The 5,159-nt window shown below is 41.9% G+C and overlaps 1 protein-coding gene across 1 annotated transcript in view; it reads left to right on the plus strand.

The window, feature by feature from the left end:
• The first annotated feature begins 709 nt into the window (after positions 1 to 709).
• LOC103471251 (ras-GEF domain-containing family member 1C) overlaps positions 710 to 5,159 on the plus strand; it is a 26,278-nt gene continuing 21,828 nt past the window's right edge. Inside the window, exon 1 of the mRNA XM_008420127.2 lies at positions 710 to 1,062. The gene's annotated coding sequence lies outside the window, so the exon portion shown is untranslated. The remainder of the gene's footprint in view (positions 1,063 to 5,159) is intronic.

A 5,159-nucleotide genomic window follows, 5' to 3' on the forward strand; every position in this document is an offset into this window, starting at 1 on the left:
AAACAGATCCCAGGAACAACATCAGACATCTCAGTCCAGAAATGTGCAGTTCTAGGCACAGCCAAGATACTGCGCAGAACCCTCAAGCTCCCAGGCCTCKGRTAGAGGACCCGAGCTCAGAGGATGAAACAGACCACCCGCGGAGGGTGAGAAGGGAATTTTTTTTTTTTTTTTATATATATATGTAATTTAATAAATGCTCTACATTTCTACTTAGCCATTTTGTCAAAAAGTCAAATCCTATTGCAGTAGAAATTAGGTTCAGTATTTCTGAACCTATTATATTATTATTAAAAATAATAATATATTATTATTAAAAATAATACTATAATAGTACAATTACAATATTATTAATTTTAAAACATTTGCAAGGGGGTGAATACTTTTCAGAGGGACTGTATGGCGTTATAGTGACAGGATGTATGTATGGCTTCCAGGCTCAGTAGCAGCAGTATCAGAATATTGTGAAACATTTTTAGTGAGGATGTCCGAAAAAATAAATGCGGCATTACTGTCTCACTTTTCTGCATCTTCGAGGATAGCCACAGAAAAAAGAAAGCTCCTCAGTCATCCAGCTCATGAACTGGTCCTTCTGACACGTACTCAATAAAATAATTTTGGTATTTTATTTTGAAAATCTAAAGAGGAAGCCGTATAATTTCAGCAGCTTGACGCCTGTGTGAGTAGTCCTCCCTCTCCTCCGCTGTGCTTCACCCACTTGGCTTAGAGGACGTACGGGTGCACCTTACAGTCCTCCGTGTCTCCGTGGCGCAGAACGGGAGGGTCAGCTTTCCGTCAGGGACGCGCTGTGCCCGGGTTCAGAGCATCTGTCCCTGTCCGCTGATCAAATCCGTCCAGAACCAGGACCTCTTACCAGCTGTCATCTGCTGCACTTTTATCAAGCCGGCGGCGGTGCTTCTGGACTCTACTTCTCCCACTCATGCCGGCTGAATAAACTCATCGATCACCGATTAATTTGGGGATTTCTGTCACGGCAGATCTACTGATTTTTACTTTGGATACAAGTCGGATCGGGGATGGAGATCCCAGTTTAGTACTGTGGTGAGTATACTGGGAGAGCGCCAACAACTAACCATATTAGCATATTAAGATTGCGCTCACGCCCACAGCCTGTGTTGTGTATTAGTGCATGTGTTTATGAGGTGGTAACATTGTGGATGAATCGCCGTGTTTTCGCGACCGAAACTTTACTAGACACACTATGCATGAGCTCATCAGTCATTCTGCCGTAAATAATGTGGCGCGCCTTGCATCACTTTACTACCGTGGAAAAAAAAAACACGGTGAACCGTGAGTCAGCGGCGTGCAAGCCTGTTTAAAGTAGAGGATCCAGCGAGTCATCGTTCTACCTCTAATACATTTATATAAGAACAAACAGCATGACTGACCACAAAAACAATATAGCCGAAATACGCAAGTTCAACAGATGTCACATGTTATTCTGCTGGGGATTCAGGTCTGGGTTCACATTGTACAAAGCAAAATTCTCTCTTTATTTATTCTTATTTGTAAATTAAAATGTATGTAGACGGTATGGGGCTGTTTGTGCGCCCTGCTGCCAAATTATTATGAGTAAAAATACACGTAATAACACTATTGTTATTTATTTTTTTTATCTTATTGGCATTAATGTCAACCCCACCAGTCTTCAGAATTTATCATTTGCTCTAAGGTAAAAAAAAAAACAAAAACAAACTGAGGAAATACTAAAAATAATTGGCAAAATAGCACAGGTTAATTGCTTGCCTTACCAAAACAGAAAGCAGTATTGGTAATAGAAATAGTGCATTTTATCTCACTACATGAGGCACAAACTTAAAGCAAATGTTTCACTAAGTAACACACTCTCTGCACTTAAGTTGCAAAACAAGTGTACCAAAACTTTCCGATCAGATAGAGCAGAGATCTGCCAATATGGTAAAGCTTTGGTCTGAAGCTTCTGGTCTGTGGTTTATTGTATGGTACTGATCTGATAAACAAGACCTTTTTGCTGGAGCTGCATGTTTCTTATGCTCGTGTATGGCAGCATCTGGGTTAAGCTGCTTCAGTTGCACTCACTCTGACTGACCGAGGCGTTGCTGTCATTGACGGGGTGCGACTTATTCCGGTTTCAGATTGCGGGAGGTGTTAATAATTTAACACTTCCTGGGCAGATGGACTGAGCTGTGCGACCCAGGGACCACCAGTTGAGCACCACTGTTGAATGCATTGTCTCCTTCTGATACAAGAGATGCATGGTTGCTTGGTTCACACGAGAGTAAAGTTCCAACTCTGTGTTTATTTACTGGGAAATCTGCAAAGGACACACTTGCTAACAAGGGGACATGATGCACTAAGCGGGTGCTGCATGCGTCTCTGTTCTAGGAGTCGTGTGCATTCCTCCTCTGCATGCTCTACTGGAGGATCTCAGCCTTTTCACCACCCAGTGATGCAGGAGCAGCTTATAGAGCATTTATCATCTGCCTTTCACAGCTTACTGCAAAGTGAATGAAAATGAAAGCAGCTATGTCCAAAGAAGAGTCAGGTGGAAACATGTTTTTTTTTTGTTTTTTGTTTTTATCCAGATTGCTCCTAATGTTACTTCGGCTGTTGGAACTTGCAATGCACACCCACAGCCAAAGTCTCTGCACCATGTCTTCTTGCTGTTTGAGGGCCCGTTTAGAGTGTTTTGCTCGTACATAAATAACACTGAACAGAATTACATGTGATGCTTGTTTGGGATGATTAAAATGAAATCATGCGCCGCTCCTGTCGCATCATCGTCGTCTTCTGCTCTCCACTGATCAAGCAGCTCTTTGTTCGGGCTCTTCTGGGTTCACCGCTTCAGTTGACCTTGTCTGCGCTCCGACCATGAAAGCCTGCTTCCCTAAGCAGCAAGAACAGACATGAATTAAAAGAGACAGCTTGCTCCGGCGGTGCTGAAGACAGGGAGTCATGCAGGTACGAGCCACTGGAAGCAGGGGTCGGTCAGAAGTCAGCGGTAACAAGAACGCAGCAGGTACAAGCAGCAGTTGGGTCTGCAGGGGATGAGCGCGGCCCGGTGGGTGAGGGTGTGAAAGAGGGACGTTTTTTTGGAGAGTGAGGCCAATCTTTGAAGATCACTTTAGGGCAGATTAATGTGGAGGTAAACCCAGAAGCTGTTTGTCAGGTAGAGATAACAGTTTTATTGTCATCAGGGGGTTTATAGCTGTGTCTGTACGGGGAAGGAGTTTTGTGTTTGCCAAAAGAAATCTCACTGTTCTGCTCTGAAAGCATGATGTGTTTCAATTCAGATCTTAGATTTTTTTTTTTAAACTGTTTCTTTAAGAACTACAGTATTAAGTAGATATAATAACAGTATTAAAATATAATTTTTCCAGCTTGCCTTAGTAATTACTAAATTTATTTCTTAAGAGTAGAAATGATGTCATACCAAGTGAGAGAGAGCAGTCACTATAGGGTTTCCCTCAGTGTATTATAAGCCTGGCGGGCCACCAGGCTTTACTTGTCCCCCCAACCAGGCTTTGCATTGTTAATTTGTCTTAGGTTTTTTTTTTTATTATTGCCTTTTTTAAGACTATATAGTTGGTGTTTAAGTATTAATTTTCCAGTCTTCCAAAAATGTATAACTATTGAGTAATATTTTCAAATTTCTTGTCAATTTAAACATTTTTTAACTCAAAAACATGGTGGCCAGCTGGATGACTGCCCTATTGCCCCGAGCACCGGGCTTAGCACGTTTTCTGCAGGAAAACCCTGACATAGCCCTACTAAAGTTTTATAACATAAAAAAATGTACAGTATTGACATCTTAAATCGGCTTTAACATCTTATACTAGTGATTAGTGAGCTAGCATTACTAAAACAGTAGTGTGTATGAGTATTTTCTAGAGTGAAGCTCCGTACCTTAACGCTGACTTTCCTAAAGCAAGTATGTTGGATGACAAAAGAGGCTGAGGGCTGGAAAGCATAAAACAGAGCAACTTTGTTTGAATAACATCCGCCTTCCTGTTATCTTCTGAAAATCTTATTCTCTCACAGCTGGAATATAGATGAACAGAGATGTCTGTGACTGTAAAAAGCCATCTAGCAGTTTTTTGTGCTTCCTCTAAATGTATTTTTAAACACCTTATTGATATTAAAAATACCTGACACTGAGTGAGTCCTTTCCCCTCCGGAGCAGCTTGTGCATCAAAAGTGTGTTTTTAGGTCTTATCTGCTAGCTGATCTCTAATTTTATCACCATCCCAGTAACATTTGGCAAGACCGCTGATATTTTGATGCTCAAATCAAAGGACGTCCCAGTGTGTTTTGTGATGCAAGTTTAGGGAAATGGGGTGACTTTACCAAAGCAGCAACTATTTTGCTTTCGACCTTAATGTAAATATATTCAACAATCACAACAGCCATTAATGTTTAGTTGTTGTGTCATAAATTAATATTTTTATGAGGCTGGTTATCTTTAACATGGAAGTGCTAAAAAATAACTTGTCGCAGTTCAAACCTCTGGAAAAACCTGTGATTTTGCATCATTTACCTTTTCCTCGTGTATTTTTTTTTTTTCTTTTTCGCTCTCTCACCACAACGCTTGTGAACTTGTACAAAGGTTGACAGAGTAAGAGGCCCAGCACTGTGATGGCTTGTGCCTCTGACAGGCCTTCAAATGGGCTTTGGCTCCATGACAGCTTTGCCTCTGACACAGGGACGACGGGGCTGATCTCGCCGACGGGTCGCGGCAGATGGACTTCGCGTCTGGAATCGTTCTGTCATGAGAGACGCAAAGAGAAGGAGAGCGAAAGACGGAGGGCAAACAAGGGATTCTGGGGAAACACAAAGAGAGAGGAGGGGGCGTCACAGTAGAGACACAACAGGCATCTAATTACCTCCCAATAGGAGCTTTGACTCCATGGAAACAGCCTGTGCTCTCCGGAGCTGCACTCACCTCCCTGTATGCTGTTTTATGTGCAGCTATTGGCGGTCAATCCCTATGGATTTAGAGGGGTCACCAAAGCAATTGAAGCTTATTAGATCCCTGTTGTGCTCAGTAAACCACTGCAGTAAGCATTTAGGTTACTTCAATCAGTAGAAGCTCATAGGAATGAAATTATCTAAAGATTTGTAGCATTTTTCTTAGCTCAGGTGTTCCACCATTTAATATA

The sequence above is a fragment of the Poecilia reticulata genome, linkage group LG10 (genome assembly GCF_000633615.1).
Source record: "Poecilia reticulata strain Guanapo linkage group LG10, Guppy_female_1.0+MT, whole genome shotgun sequence".
Taxonomy (NCBI): Eukaryota; Metazoa; Chordata; class Actinopteri; order Cyprinodontiformes; family Poeciliidae; genus Poecilia; species Poecilia reticulata.